This window comes from Lissotriton vulgaris, chromosome 3_1, assembly GCF_964263255.1.
Source record: "Lissotriton vulgaris chromosome 3_1, aLisVul1.2, whole genome shotgun sequence".
In the NCBI taxonomy this organism is placed as follows: domain Eukaryota; kingdom Metazoa; phylum Chordata; class Amphibia; order Caudata; family Salamandridae; genus Lissotriton; species Lissotriton vulgaris.
In genome coordinates this window covers 825,554,613-825,571,848 of record NC_141689.1, presented here as the reverse complement: position 1 = coordinate 825,571,848, position 17,236 = coordinate 825,554,613, and the positions used below count along the sequence as shown (strand labels likewise).

The window sequence follows — 17,236 nt, the reverse complement described above, 5'->3', positions numbered from 1 at the left end:
TGCAAACGTTATCCTGATCTTCTACATTACACAACTGAAGCCATATCCATGCTAGATATTGATCTGCTTGCCAACCTTTCCCTCTATAGACAGACAACTGTGAAAATGGGCATAGTGGAAAGCTATGTAAGGTTGTTTGTTGGTGTGTGTACTTGCATATACAGATTTGTATGCCACAAATGAGGTATTTAAAAACATGAATTGATGTGTGTGATTTTAATATACACTGCAGGATATTTGCCTTTTCTGGGGGATCAACCCAGATTGTTTGCCTTTGGTTAGACCCAGTATTTGGCTGGCTTTAGATCGCTGTGCCCTTTACCCCTGCTAACAAGTAGTAAAGTGTCTGTGCTCCCTTTTAAATATGGTTGAATTGGCATACTCCTAATTGGCATATTTAACTTGCCAATAAGGCCCTAGTATCTGAGGTGTACCCTAGTTTATAAGTAAGTGTACCCGGGAAATGGAAGTTAAACACCACTGGTAGACTGCAGCACCTACTGTGCCATCCACTACAGTGGCAGTGCATCAGTCCTACCTTTGTAGCCTGAACGTAGCAGTGTAAAAACTATAATTTAACCTGTCAAAATAAACCCCTTTGAGAGGTCAAAACTTCTCTTTTAAATAATAATAAGCCACCCTCTATGTAGCCCAAAGTGCAGGGTACATTGTATGTAAAAGTAGGACATGTAGAAATGTAATGTAAAAACACTGTACAAATTAAAATCCTAATACTGTATCTCAGGAATGGGACCGGCTAGAAAATATTGAAACAACTATTTCAATAATTCATAAATACCAAATGCAATGGTGAAGTTAGATTTTTAATAAATGTTAAGTAACTTTCAGAAATGTAACTATTCCTTGCATGACGTCATGGGAGGCTAATTTGCATTGACTCTCTACTTCTACCAGCTAGTAAATGGCCTTGAATTAATGTGGATTGGTGTAAAGCAGGGGTCTCCAACCTTTTCTGTAGTGAGAGCTACTTCTGATCAGTGAAAATCGTTGTGAGCCACTAAAGGCCAGGCAATTCGCGCATTTTTTGGAGACACCTCCCACGCCCTGCTTCATTGTCTCTAAGCCTAATTTCTTTGTGACCCATACTCTGGTTTGAACAAAATACACATAGATAGACCTATAGAGCTGTTCAAAGCTGTCTGCAGACTGAAAATCATAACATAATAAACTGTATGTCTGCCTCAAACCTCATTCACCACACTGCTACGTGCTGCGTCCCATACCATGATAACTGCACCTTGGAGTTCATCAGGCAAAACAAGGAAACACTTCCCACATAGAATCAAAAACCAAAGCAAACACTTCGAACTACCCACCCTACACAAGCCATAGCTTGCTAATCATGTAGGTAAGTGCTTCAGTGCCACACATTAGTAAGCGCTATAAAAATGCTGCAACAGAAGTCTTCCCATTTCTTCATTATCAAAAAATGTAAAACACAGGGAGAAAAGTTATGGTACAAATTAATACATATGATTTGCCTTCATGTCCGAACCTTTGCAGATTATTGGAACAACAAGTGGCCGATATTTGGAAAGGTGGCAACCTTAATTTCATTATAAAGCACTACCCTCACTTCTATAACACATGCTTTAACTCTGCAAAGTCCATTTTCAGAAAATGCATAGTTCTGCAATGTTCAGCAACAGACTGTCTGCTAAGCCTTGCACTCGCTGTACAGTCCTCTTCTACTTCCAGTAATAATATAGTAGCATGAAAAATAGGGCAATGTCCCTCAGAGCAGACCTCAATAAAGAGAAAGCTCCATAATCAGATCGATAACGGATACTAGCCAGGAACGACCCTTTGCAATCCATTAAAAAAGCAATACAATACATCCATCTAGTCCAGCCTTATCACACTTCTGTTGAGTAGGACTCACCTACAAACAATACGAAAACATGCAAAAACAGATAGTTTGATTCTTTTTATATAAAACATAACTTCCTGAAAATAATTATGAAAAAGAAATAGCACACCGGTAGAACGCTTTATTCTCATGGTATTTCAAATGGGCTCTCATCTCCAGGCCAGACCGCGGGAAAACTGATATTTCACAGACATTTCTGTAACTATGCATAAAGAGGGCTGCATTATAGCTCCTATTTGCTTTAATTGAAAATGTCATTATTGAAGCAGAAGGCCCCACGTTTAAACTTGCATATTATTGAAATAATAGAAATAAAGATACTTATACATTAACAAATGTAATATACAGATCTAATTTATTCAAACTCTTACACATCATCAAATACAGAAAACGCTGCAAACAAGTGACCATGAATTTGTTCCTTAAAAACAAAATGACAAATCCGATCACACCTCATGCATGCACACACACTCCAGATCACTACTGCACTCACCAGCCTGCTTTCTTCCTTCCTGCATAGGTCATGAGTATCTGAATCAGTGTAATAATAGAGTCCTTCATTTAACATTCTCCTAAGTAGCACCTCAAGAACCACATAGACAGAACATCAATGGGATCAAAGTGCATGGCTAAAATCAGGAAAGGACTAATGAGCCTTGTTAAAAAAAAAAAACACACACAAAAAGAAATTGCATCATCTCAGCCACTAAAAGTGTAAACTACCTCTATTAAATGCATAGTAGTAAAAGTACTTAACGAATCAATTTGTTTGTCGTAGCTGTGGTGCAGCAAAACACAGCTCCATGTCACACAAGCAGGGCTGCCTTGGCACAAAGTGATGGGCCTGTTTTGGGAGGATCGGGTCACTACATGTAAAGCGCTTTGATTTCAACATCTGCTGCCACTGCGCTTTAAAACTGAAAGAATATATTACAGCACAGTGGCAGCCGATGTTAAAATCAAAGGGCCTTGCATGCACTAAGCTGCTTTCACTGACTTTAACACGAAGGCAAATTTAAAGCATGCAGTCCGTGAAAGCAGTTTAGTGCAGGCAAGGACTTTCGATTTTCTTTTTTTCTTTTTTATCAAGTCCTTTTCCTTAACTTTATTTAGGCAGTTCGTTTTGTGTTTGGTTCACCGAGTCAAAAGGGGTTGGCTTGTTGATGAAGGGGTGCCACTGCCCCTGGATGCTGGGGCTGTCCATGTGGTACATTTTGCATATGCGGATAATGTCCAGTCCAGACTAATTAGCCATTTTCTGAACAAGTTGTACAATTTCATCAGCAGATTTGCTAGTTACCAGCTCTTCCTTCACTGCTCCGTTCAAATATTCTGCTATGAGCTTAGGATGGTGCATTTCTGGGGAGTATAATACATCACAATGTCGGGATTCCGTTTGGCGAAATCTACAACATTTTCTTCTATAAACTCTCTGGCACCCCTTGAATTCTGTGCGTCCTTACTGAAAACCAGGCTGAGCCTCTTGAGCTGGCATATGTACCGTCCTACTCCGTTCTGCAGCACGCTCTGCAGAAACCTGCTTGGGGTTCCACGGGAGGTCATGCTGCAGACAGGGATCCGCACAGCACTGTCAGTGGAAGAGCAAACACACACGGCCGGACTTTCAATTTTCACATCGGCTGTACCGTGGCAGCAGCTCAGGGCCCGCAAAGACCTTGGATTTTAATATCGGCTGCCACTGCGCTTAGTTACTGAAGTCCGATGTAAAGCGCGGTGGCAGCTGATGTTAAAATCAAAGGTCTTAGTTACAATACACTTAGCCGGTTTAAAGAACTATGCTGCTATTAATCCAGGGGCACACTTACCAGTCCTGCGCAGCTTCCCACCAGGATCCGACTGCAATTATGAAGCACGGTGCCCGCCTGGAAAGGCAGGTGGCGCGTGACTTCAGGAACAACGTCACGTTCTTTAGCCTGACCCACCCCAGCTAAGCTTGCTTCAGCAAATCAGAACTGCTGGTTTTTGTGAGGGCGGGCAAGGGCTGATAGCAGGCAAAGACAACAAAGTGATGCAAAATGAAATGCTTAAATGACGTCTCTGTAATTAGGAAGCATCGGGAGCTACTCCCAGAGGGTCGGCGAGCCACCGGTAGCTCGCGATCGACCGGTTGGAGACACCTGGTGTAAAGGGAAGAAATGACTCCTCTGCATATGAAGGGTGGGGGCAGTGGGCATCTTTTTTACCCTGCAGTGTCAAATCGTGCTTGATAGGTCTGCTATTTATTTATTTATTTATTTAAATTCTTGTATAGCGCCTGAATCAGCCCCGAAGGGGTATCTCTGCGCTTAGCTTGCAAGAATTTGGCGGACAGAGTAAAATGGAAACAGAGAGAGTGGCCTAGTTATTACTGTGAGAACAGATGGGTTTTTAATTTTTTTCTAAAAGAAAACAGATTGGGAGTTAACCTCAACTGAGGTGGAAGAGAGTTCCACAGCAAGGGACCTTTGTAGGAGGGTGCACGCCCCCCTTGTCTAGCTCTGGAGATTTTAGGAACATGCAGCAGCATGGCATTGCTAGAGCGTAGAGCCCGTCCAGGAGAATACGGGAAAAAAATTCCTCTAAGATATTTGGGGCCGGATCCATATATGCACTTGTGAATAATGCAGCAGATTTTGAAGTTTATACGCTGTTGCACTGGGAGCCAATGGAGATGGAAAAGAAGAGGGCGGGAAGGAGTGCGGGGAGGGGCATTCAGGATGAGTCTTGCCGCAGTATTCTGCACCACCTGCAGTCTGCGTAGTTGTTCCTGGTTGGCGGAGATGAGAAGACTATTGCAATAGTCCACTCGTCCAAGGATAAGTGCCTGTACCAGCGTTTTCCTATAGATGTTAGGTAGGTAGGGGAAAATACGCCGTAGAAGACCAATTGTGCGGAAACATGTACCCGTGACCTGACTAACGTGATCTTTCATAATCAGGGTTTGGTCTAGGCGTACTCCCAAATTTTTGATGGTGGTTTTAGGCGCTGGAACAGGTCCTAGCTCAAGTGGCCACCAATCTGGTGACCAGAGCAGAGTGGCCCCTCCAAACAACATGACCTCTGTTTTGGACACGTTGCACTGGAGGAAGTTCTGGGCCATCCAACCCGCCACTGCTCTCATGCCATCTTGAAAGGATTCCATGACAGCAGGAGTGATGGTCTGAAAGGGAAACAACTAACCCTTGAGGCACACTTGAATGGTATGAGACCTGTTTGCCTAGGCAATTATTGTGAATTCACTGTATGATTACTGAAGGGCTCTTCTTTTGTCCTACCAGATGTCTGTCTCTTCGTTTACATATAACCCTTGGGACACACTTGAAAGGGGAGAGAACAGTACGCCAACATGACTCTTGTGGATCCACTGTCTTGTTGCTGACGGACTCTGTTTTTGTCCTTTCAGGTCTTGTCTTTGGGTTTGATGTGAGTACAGTGATTGTGTTAAACTGGATTTTAATGTTAGACATGGAAGGACACTAGGATTACCATAGTACCCTCCCCAAACACACACTCAGCCCTTGAAGCCTATGTTTAGCATGGCTGAAGGATTTTGTATCTTGAAAATTAACAACAAGGGTAGAGTTGGCACAAAGAAGTTTTAACCCATTTGGTTTTGGCATGCCCAAGGGTCATTCCCAAACCACTAGATAGTGCCAGAAATAGATTTGGAACGTCCAGGCTCCCACTTCAGAGCACTTTCTATTTCTGTAAAAGATCAGAAGAGGACTGGACCTTCTGTTTGTGACCTGAGACGATCCCTAAAGGATTGCACAGCTCCCTCTTGTGCTGAGGACAAAGAAGTGGACTCCAAGGGTCATAATACTGACCTCCTGTTCAAGCTACAGGGATACAACAAGCTACTTGTGGCATTTTCTTGGAAATACCCAGCTAGACCTGTTTAGAAGCTTTAATGTTTGACCCCCTCTCTTGAAACAACAATGACGTCCTATTGTATTGTTTGACAGTCTTTGGGCTGAGATTACAGAGATTCTTGTCCCTTGATGATAAGGATTTGTTTTATCTTCACACAACATTCATCCTGCAGGGATAAAAAACTGATAAGCACTTTTCTTGAAAGGCTGCAAGCAATAGACAAGCATGTTATGCTGAAGTGACTTAAGAGTGAGCATACTCTGAAGTATGATGGATGGACAGACATTCTGTGTCCCTCTACTTGATGGATGAACAATCTGTGTCACAGAAAATGATGGACAGGAATTCCAATTCATTTTTGAGGCACAGTGCTTATCGTCAAGCATTCTGTGACACACTTAGTGATGAACGAATCTTCTGTGGTACAGGAAAACAGTCCAAAGCCTTCTACAAGCATGGCAACAGGAATGTGCGCTATCTTCCGCCCAGATCTCTCCAATCTTTCTTGATCCTGCTGGTCAATGTACTGAGATTTTGACATTTTGACATGTTAGGAAGGAAAGGAGTTTCTTCTCAGTCATTGCAAGTAAACAGTGGGATCTTCTTCCAATGTCATTGCAGGCTGTTGCTCAGGAATGGGTATTCAAGAAGGCACTCAAAGTCTTTTTTCTTTGCCTCCCATTCATTAGACTGCCTCTGGAGGTTTAGCGCTAGGGCATTTCGTGGAGTAGATACAGGATTTATAAATTGTCCATCCATCCATCGTTCAATCCATACATACATTCATCCATTCATTCGTTCGTTCAGTCTAATTTTCATACAGCACTCGAAACCACTCCAAGTGGAGGGCATCACATGTAGTTACAATGATATGCCCAGGAGCATGCACTGTATTTGAGTCGAAAAGATAAAATTAGAACGTAGGATTACTTTGAAATAGTCACTAAATTAGATAGATACTAGCCCAGATCTCCTCCATAATAATGCATGGTATGGACCTTCTCCTTGGACAAATGACGTGTTACACTGTTGCAGACAGAAAAGTTTTTGCGTGCAAAGTAATGAATATGTGTGAATTGCATAGCATCGTAAATTGAATATTGTTTCTCTGATTGGGCAGAGTAACCCAGATTCGTTTGTGTTTATACATTTATTCTATGACATTCATATCAGAAACACTTAAAGAAAAACTGTTACCAGTAGGTTGTGTTACTGCTGTTTTCTGGACAATATATATATGTGGGTTTATAAATAGAATAACAATTGTAAAAAGTATTTTTTAACACGTTTATTAGTTTGCATGTACGAATTCCATAGCATGAATCAAGTAACAAAAACTCATACTGTAAATTATACAATAACAAATAGGATAATAAAATTACAAAGATAGAAAACAAAGTGGTCCTAGATACAATTTATCTAGTACATTTCAATGCAATATTCATTTTTGCATCTAAGTAATCTTTGTAGGATTCAATCCTGAAAGAAAAAAGAACAAGCCAAATGTGTATGCAGTCTTAGCAAAAAAAAAAATATATATATATATAGATATATATATACATATATATACATATATATATATATATATATATATATATATATATATATATATATATATATATATATATATATATATATATATATATATATATATATATATATACCCAGAAGAGATATTACAACACTGAGTTTTGTATAGCAATATAAATTTGCATTTTATTTCATATTAGTATATACATATTTATAATAAACACAGGAATAGGGGAGTTCTGCCAGTGCAGTAGAAAGTGCAAAAAGATGTGCTCAAGTGAGACAAAGAAGAATGAGAAAAAGAAAATTCAAACGGTTAAAACAAAAGCTAAGGCTCTATTCCCTTAGTGTTGAGCCTGCCCCACGTATATTACGCATACGATTTTGTTATAGTATTTCGAAAGGCGGGGGAAGGGGTGCAGGCATCAGAAAACGTGGGGATCATCGACGTTTCGACCCTAGCGCTGTTTAGGGTGGATCTACACCTCAGCTACGTGTCTTCATCAGGACGGACAGAGGGTGGGGGGGAACCTAGACTGCAGATAGACAGCACCCCAACAATGAGGGTAGCTACTACCTAATGGTGTGCTCCAATATTCCAAAGGTAAACATCTGACATACCACTCAACCTTGACTGGAGAGGTCACAAGGGAATGTATCCTATTCACCAAAGGTGATGCTCGAATATTGGCAACCCAACAGGGAGCAATATGGAATATAAATGTTTTGCAAGCGTACCCAAAAAATGCCAATCCTTTAATTACAAGGCGTGGTCCTGTACTTAATATACGCGACCTCCTAAACGGGTGCTGGTTTAGGAGGTTGCGTGTATTAAGTACAGGACCACGCCTTGGATTTAAAGGATTTTCTTTTTCTCATTCTTGTTTGTCTCACTTGAGCACATCTTTTTGCACTTTCTACTGCACTGGCAAAACTCCATTATTCCTGTGTTTTTTATAAATATGTATATACTAATATGAAATAAAATGCGAATTTATATTGCCATACAAAACTCAGTGTTGTAATATCTGTTCTGGGTATATAATTTTTATTGTTGCTAAGACTGCATACACATTTGGCTTGTTGTTGTTCTTTTTTCTTTCAGGATTGAATTCTACAAAGATTACTAAGATGCAAAAATGAATATTGCATTGAAATGTACCAGATAAATTGTGTCTAGGACCACTTTCCGTCATGAGCATCGAAGGGGTTAATGATAATAAAATTACAAAAGCATAAAAATAGGGAAAGAATACAAAACTGTTCTGTCCCCCCTCCACCTCACATCTGCAACACTTAATAAAGCAAAAACTGTCAGACAGTGCCACAATACAAGACTAATGTGCCCCCCATGTGGTTCCCCCTTTGCCATGGAAGGTCCTGATATCATCATCGATTGCTTGACATAACTGACTGATCAGAGTAAGTTTTATGCCCCTATAATCCATTCATTTCTTCCATATTTTAGAGTGTTTTTGGGGACAGCCTCTTGCTTAATAAATGGCTATTTCCAACTCCATACAGTAGTCCATCCCCTTCTTCCACACCATCAGCGACGGGAGGGCTACTGCCTTCCATTCTCTGGAGATTACGCGGTTGGCCAGGACCAGTACCAAGCGAAGTAAGGACAACTTATATATATGTTTTCCCCCAGATCCTCAGAGAGGTGAAGAGGAGCAATCCTGGGGTTTTGTGGGATGTCCCAGGACAGCACCTCACTAAGACTTGTGAACACCCCTACCAAAATCTGCCTAACGCCGGACAACTCAAAACTGTGTGTAGAAATGTGCCTTCCTCGGTATTACCATGGAGGCAGGCAGTGGAGGCAATCAGTCCCCAAAGCCAGAGACGGTAACGTGTAAGGTAAATCCGGTATCTATTTATATTGAATTAAACGAAGCCTAGCTGCAATGGTTGCCTCTCAAGGGGAACCTAGAATCTCTGTCCAGTCCTCTTTCTCCAGCTCCCCCTGTTCTATTTCATACGCTCTAGGGAGGGCACCAAATCTGTCCGGTTGGCCAGATATGAGTGTTTGGTAAATTTTAGCAACCTTGAGGTTTCCTAGGTCCCCCTTAAGGATCTTACCTTTGAGGGAGTTGAATTAAGGGTGGTCCGAAGGGAAGACTAAGCATGAGGTCAGTGCACGGGGAAGTTGAAGATATCTATAGAATTGCCTACAGTGTATGTGAAATTCTCTCTGAAGACCTTAAAAGGATGTAAGAACCTTGCCCTGCATAACTTCCCCAATGTAGAGATCCCAATGAGATCCCACATCGCAGCCACCTGTGGAAGGAAGCTCCCACACCACCCTGGTGTCTGCCCCACCATTTCATCCAATGTAGTGTTGTACACCAGGATTTAAGAACAGTTTTCTTTGCCGGGGAAGGTCAGTATTTCTACCCGTAATATAGAGGTACGTCACTAGACGAGTGGTGCCCATTGCCAATTTGCCAAGTGCATATCTTGGGTCTCCTTGTGCATCATACTCCCGGTCATTTATGATTAGGAGATAGGTCTTCAGATAGTAGGATTCTCATAAGCTTCTGCAATGCCACCACGGTAGGTGGACTAGAAACATTTGGCTAGAGCCACTCCAGGAGTATCCCCATCCCACAAGAAAGTATTGAGGATGGAGTTCAGCCTATGAAACCAGTATCATGGGATCTCATAAGGATAATCCTGTAATTAGTAGAGGTACCTGGGCAGGGAGACCATTTGAAAACTGCTGACAGCCCCAGGAGCGACAGCGACAGCACCAACCAGATTTTTATATCATCTTTGAGATGGGTAAATACCGTTTCAGTATTAGCACTGAAAACCACTGCTGCCTCTGGGGATACATGGACACCCATCTATTAAATCCAGTGATGGCTAGATACAATCCTGCAGCCCATTGCACATCTTAGTTCATATGGCCCAGCATATAGACTGTGGACTTTGATGTATTAATATATAGGCCGGAGGTTTCTCCAAAGATGTGAATGACCTGCAAAAGTCTTGGGCCTGTCGTACTTGGTGATGTGAGGAAAAAGTGAACATTATCAGCGTACAACTCAATTCTATCTGACAATCCATCTCCCCATTCAAAGCAACGGATCTGTGCATCCATCCTCACCCACACTGCCAGTGGCTCCATGATGAGGGTGAACAGCAGGGGCATACAGGGCACCCTTGCCTCATCCCCCTCTGTATTGAGAACGGGTCAGTCTGGCTAATGGAATCAAATGCTTTGTCTATGTCTACCAAGAAGAGTGCTGCTGGCTCTTTCAGTCTGTCACCCATTCCAATCGTGTTGTACACTCAGCAAAAATTGTGGCGGGCATTAAACTGTACTGATCTGAATGAACCAGGTCTGGCATGTGTGTGATGAGCTGATTCGCCCATGCCTTAGCCAATATCTTAACCTCTCAATAGAGAGATGGGGTGATACGAGGTGAGATCATCTACCAGGCGGTCCGGCTTAGAGAAGACCCCTATTTCTGCATGACTCCAGTCCTGCGGCATCGCTGCTACGTCCAGGGTGGATAAGACTGCTACTATGAAATTATCTTGAAACTTACATATATAAGTTTGAAAGAATTTGCATGGGAATGCTTTCAGCCCGGGAGCCTTGCTTGTATTTATTTTGGCGATGGCCAGCGCGAGTTCCTCATATGTTGTTTCCACATCTAATGCCTTCTGAACTACAGAAGAGAGAGTCCGAAATGGGAGATCATGTACAAATGCTTTGATCTGTGTACTTGACACTTCCTGCCTTTCTGAAGTGGGAAGCAAAACTAAGGACTATTTCTCTCCTGTCCGTAAGAGCTCCACTGACACATTTTTAATAAGTGGAGAGGGAGAAGTCCTAGGGAAACCCTGGCATATATGATGGAGCATTTGGCTTGATTTGTCTCCCCACTAGTGGATATGACTCTTTAATGCTCGCCATGACAACCAAGCTTCATCCATCCGAGTCTGGTGGTACTGCCGCTGTGCTATGCCAAGTTGTGCCTGTTGCCCGTCGAGCAAAAGGCTCAGGCAGTCCAGGTCTAAAATTTGCATCTCTGGAGCTATAATGTGAAGTAGCTTATGTCACCACTCTCACGTACAATAGCTAATGTCTACTTCATGAAATGTTGACTTCAGGGCCTTCCGTAGGATCAGTGGAGACGCCACGGAGCCCACACTGTGTGCAAAATAACCTTCTATAGACACTTCCATAGGTTTGCGATATTCTGAGTTTTGGAGATGCTATGGTGACAGACGCCAAGAGAGCGGCTGACGCCAAGGGCCCACCCAGAGGTCAAGGGTCACTGGAGAGTGATTCGGTAAGATCATAAATAAGGGTAGGTGAGCAAGAAGTAGTCTAAGCAGGAGTACTATTCATGGGCTGCCACAAAATAAATTATAGTTTTCTGAGTTAGAGTGTTGGGCCCGCCAACCATCTGTAAGACCCAGTGTAGGATAATGGCATTGGTTCTGTGATGGTGGGACTCCTGTGGGTGGCATCTATCCAGCTCCAGAGTCACCGCCCCATTCCCATCCCCCCCAACACCACCAGTCTTTCCAGTATCTTGCTCCAGAGCCTTGTCAGCAATTCAATTAAGGATTGTCCCAGGGGAGGTTGGGCGTATACACTTAACACAATGAACGGCTCCTCCCCACACAGTGACCCTGTTACTGCAGTGTATGTACCACATCTATCGGTCCACGTTTTGGTGTGCTGAAAGGGAACTGACCACCTGAGTAGGATCCCTGTACCCCTGGGACCCCGCGTAAACCCCAAGTGGTAAATCTGCCTTAAACAGGGAATCTTTGTCCCTAATAGATGGGTCTCTTGTAGTGGAAGACTATCCGCTTCAGCCTGTTTAGCCTATCTAAGGACTGCCCCCTCTTTACCTTGTTGAGGAGACCAGGACACTATGTGGATTGCAGAGGCGAGTTGTAGAATTCTCCCGCCTTAGGGCAGCCACGTCTGAGTCCTATGGCAGTATCTACATGTAGATAGAGGCAGGGAGCGGGCATGAGGCAGACATCGTAAACTAAAGTTAGCAAGCAAGGTTGCAAAGAACAACTGCCACCCACTATAGAGTGGGGCGGACTGAATACAAAGGTCATCACAAAACCAATGAACATTGAACTCCCCCCAACCCATATTTCAAAACCTGGACTCATCTTTCACTCAAACAGTCAACGACATGCCCCACCTGGGAGCTTGATCTGAACACTCCCGATGGATCCCCCACCCAACAGATACAAACAAAAAAGGAAGGGTTAGTGCACTTGCCAACCATGTTGCGTGGCCACCCATAACAATATATATGGGCGAGTTCCATGAAGGCTCAAACTAGTATACACACTTTCCAGTATCACTTAGGAGAGTCTGTACCAGATGTTTGGGGGGGTTGGCGACCCCCTCATCATCTTCAAAGCATCTTGCATGCACCAAGGGTGTTACCAGGATGACCAAGATAGGGATCAACAAGAGGTCCAAGGCTTGGCTGACCTGCCTTGTGGGTTGCACTAACAAGAATCTGACTCTACTCGTGGAGGTGTGTGAGGCTTGACATGTACCCATTCATTCACCCACTGGAACACCTACTCCAGAATATTGTCTGTGACTGGTAGATCACTTTAAGTTTTGCTGGATATTGGAGCATGTAGCATATGTTTAGTTCACAGAGATACTATTTAGCACCCTGGAAGTATTGCCGTCGCAGCTGCACAACACTGGTGTAGTTAGGAAATATAATTATTTTCTGTGATTGGTACTGCAATGTCTCTTGAAGTTGGGCATGTTTAAGGATGGTGTCTCTGTTTATGTAATTCAGGATTTTAGCTATGACTGGTCTAGGTCTGGCCCCTGGGGGAGGGCGATGAATCAGAGCCCGATGAGCCCTTTCAATCACAAAACAAGGGGGAATGGTCCTCGATGGCAGCCATTCTCGAAGCCCGCATGTAAGAACCGGTCCACGGAGGCACCCTCACATCCCTTGGAAAATCCAACAAATTGTAAGTTTTTGCGGTGTTCCCTCCCCTCAGTGATTTCCAGGTGAGCAGCTATTTCTCGTGTTATGGATGTAAATTTAGACACTGTTTGTTGCAGGGATCTAATGGGTCCTCTACACGGAGGTCTTGTTGAAGCAGTGTGACGTCAGAGCAACAGCTCCCATCTTGGCATCCAGGGCATCGCGAGACTGTTTGATGGCAGCCAGGAGGGCCACATTATCTGGGACCACATTTAAGTGAACACCCCATCTGTCTGTGGCAAGAGCATGTTCGGTTGTGTATATTCATCCATCGTAATTTGTTTAGTGCCTTAATGTCCCTTATCCTTGGTCATGGTGTCGGAGTGATCCTCTGCTCCACAGATGTTGGGTGTGTGGCACTGAGCCTTCCGACACCCACTGCGTCACCATGGGGCCGGATGAGTAGTGAAGAGTCCAACACACTATGCTCCCTGACTTGTTGGCATGTTGGTAGGGAGAGGCATTAGGCTTGGCGTAGGCTGGGTTGTAGAAGGAGGAGGCACACTGCACCACAACCTAGTCCGGCCATCTCCACAACGAATGTGTTCGTCCCAGAGACGCCCCCTAATGGGATTCAGTATTGTCTCGTACTATAGGAGTCCTCACTCGATGGAGGGCCACCAAGCACCCCCACTGCAACCTACCAGGGTCCTGTTGCAATTCTACAGGGCTGTGTTGCCTGCAGTGAGCCCACAGGACGCCAATGCCTAAACCAACAAAACTACTGTATAAGGCCCCAACAGGACTGGAGGTCCACTGACCACCCTCAGCTGCACACAAGGTCAACTTAGTTATGTGTGGCCCCTGTTGCTGAAAGTCAAGGTTCGGATTCGTGCTGGCTAGGTACACCCACTGGTTCGCTTCGGGGGCCAAATCAGTAGGGCGGACACACTAGGTCATACGTGGGGCAGAGTAGGCAACCCCCCCCCCCTGGGGATCATACAAAGCAGGGCAGATCAATCTAGACTGCTAGAGTTCATGTGTCTGCTACTTCGACATCACTGCCCTTCAGTGTAAAACTGATCCCCACAGTGGTTGTATGCCCTCACAGCGAGCCCCGAGCAGAATATACATATTGCTGTCTATTCTTGAGAGACAGGGCGGACACCAGGAAGTCGACGCTAGACCAGGTCTCTGTTTCTCCAGCCGTCGTGTCCTGCGCATCCTGGCACACACCACTCACCTCTTTGCTCTGCTGCCCCCCACTGCAGGTTGATTTGGATAGGGCCACGTTCTGCACCATGCAGCCCACTCGCTAGAGCCTGGCTCTCCAGAGGTGGCAATGCACTGCAATGCCTCCTTCGACACCACAGCTGCATGCCTCCAGGAGTCTCACCGAGGGGCCTCGCCTGGCGGCAGTGGCTATCCATGCAGCCCCCTCTTCTCCAGCATTAAAACCCAGCTGGATGTCCCCAATGGTGTTCTGTCCCCAGATAGTGCTGTGTTTGTCCCAGCAGGGCTGTAGACATGCCTCACCTCGATTAGCGGTACTCAACCATGGAGTCTGCGCCTAGCTAGTGCCACCCCAATGTCATAGCTGCAGTTACAGGCACTCTCCAGGTGCGGTCACACGCCGAGCTGGCAATGCGACCACCGGAACCACCAGGTCCCTACATCCACGCTGCTTATTTCAGTCAAATGCGGGAGCGGCTGTTGGATCCCTTCAGAGCCCAGCTTCAGGGTCGCGGTAAGCAATGGGTCCTATTCTCGATGGGTAGGTCTCATTCTGCCCGTCCGCGCCGCCGCTATCGGCTGCCTCAGTGGCTCTTAGGCCAATGAAGCTTTCCCGGGATGGCACAGACTGCATTTCGGACTCTAGTTGGCTTGACTGTAGCAGTTCGGTCTCATAGATTGTCAGGATAGTGTGAAATATTGGGTCACCATTCGGAACGGCACTAAAATGCACGCGCCATGTTCCGCATCTAAGCCACGCCCATCTAATTATAGTGTATTTTAGTCAGCGGTCAGCAGCATTCCTAATTTGCATAGAAATTTTCTCCAAAGCAGTAATTGCCTACTGGTATATGACGGGTGTAATAATATTTATGCACTTGTACACATGGCACCTTCCACTATACTCTAGTTGTTTACACTACTGAGTACACCAGAGATCTCCAACCTTTTCTGTAATAAAAGTTACTTATGTACAATTTATTTATTTATTTGAAAATCATATCGGACTGCTAATATTTTTAGAGTTTTAATCGTGGCACATTAGACAAGATTACATTAGTTGCCACTATATGTAGAAGTATCAGCAGTGATCACATCAGAGCACCAGGAGCCGCATCACACAAAAAGAGCATTTTAACTGTTTGCTCCGGGTGCACCTTTTAAAAGGTGCGTCTGGCACAAACAATGAAAATGTGCCGTATTATGATGAATGCGCTGCCCCCAGTGCAGCCTCAAACTCGTGCTGCCCTGGGGGCAGCACATTCAGGTGAAAAATGGAGCACTGCTTTAAAGATGCTCGGTGTTTTCACCATTCAGTCAGCAACCCGCCTGCACTTTGAAGGGGATTAGAGATCACCTTGCCAGTTGGTGCAGTGAGTGACTGCACCCCCATGCAAGGGGATGCCTGCGGGGGTCCATGGGACCACTTTATTCTCTGCAGAGGCTGCTATCAGGGAGCGCTATGACAGTGTGCCACCTTTTAGATAGCGCACAGTTTGTGCAACTCCTTAGAGCTTCTTTGCCTCTGTGCCCACGTCTGTAACATCTGAAGTACAAAAAGCTTGCCCCCTCTCTCAATGAATTTATACTCGGGGACCAAATAAACAATTTCTTTAAATCTAGTGCGGTATGTTTATTTAGGATGTATGACGTTACAACGCATACTATTACAACTACCTACCATTACAACGCGACCATTACAACGCATACCATTACAACGCATAGCGCTTTGAGGTGCTGGATAGTGGTAAGTATAATTTACTATTCTAACTCCAGTCCCCGTGGACCCTAGGGAAGGTGTTGGATAGTAAATTATACTTATTCCCTATCCTAGAGCGCCCCCCAGCGCAATGCGTTGTAATGGTATGCGTTGTAAAAGCCGCGTTGTAATGGTAGTGCGGAGTAAAAGATGCGTTGTAACGGGTGTATACCGTTTATTTATACCTTTTTTCAAAAAAAAATTATTTAAAAGTTTTTGAATGGCAGAAAGAGAGTGCACAATACAATAAATTATTAACAATCTTACTAAATCCATAATTAACACAAACACTTACAAATTATACAAAAGAAAAACATCAAGTGTTACATCCAACAAACAATACACATTGCAGTGCCACAGTTTTACAATATACATTAAACCATTTCATAATCCAAATTTTTTTTTTATATAAGGAGAGCCAGTTCAATACAAGAGCAAGAAAGCATGAGGCAATTTTGTTTTGGAACACACTAAATGTTGTAATTAGCTCTTGCTGGATTTGCCGACACGTTTCAAGTTTGGGCCAAAAGTGTCCAAACTATCATCAGGGCTCTTGTTATTATTCTGTTGGGATGTAGAAAAACAACGTTTTAATACAACCAAATGGCCCCTTCTTCAAAGATAGCACCGTTTGGATGAAATTAAAAGTACCTGGAAGTTCCTATGAGGTTGGCCTGAACTGGTTTCTATTGATGGACACAATCCTTATTTCAGGTCACAACCGGGGACACTTCAACACAAAAAACAATCTGGGGAATGAACAAAAGGAATTGTCCACATTTACAATGCGTGATCGTAGGGCATTGTAAACAACCTATTGTTAAAGATTAAGGAATTCATACCTTAATCTGAACGATCTTGCAACGTAAGGAGGGGCGGAGGGGTATCTTTTCTTTAAATCCTGTGTAGACAACACATAACCTGCTTGTCACAGATGGATAAACAATCGGATGCTTAAATGTATAACGCACTTATCATACCTGTCTCGTGCACCACTGT

The 17,236-nt window shown here is 44.0% G+C and overlaps 1 pseudogene; it reads right to left on the bottom strand.

The window, feature by feature from the left end:
* Positions 1-2,996: 2,996 nt before the first annotated feature.
* LOC147727086 (large ribosomal subunit protein mL43 pseudogene) lies at positions 2,997-3,454 on the bottom strand (annotated as a pseudogene).
* Positions 3,455-17,236: the final 13,782 nt, after the last annotated feature.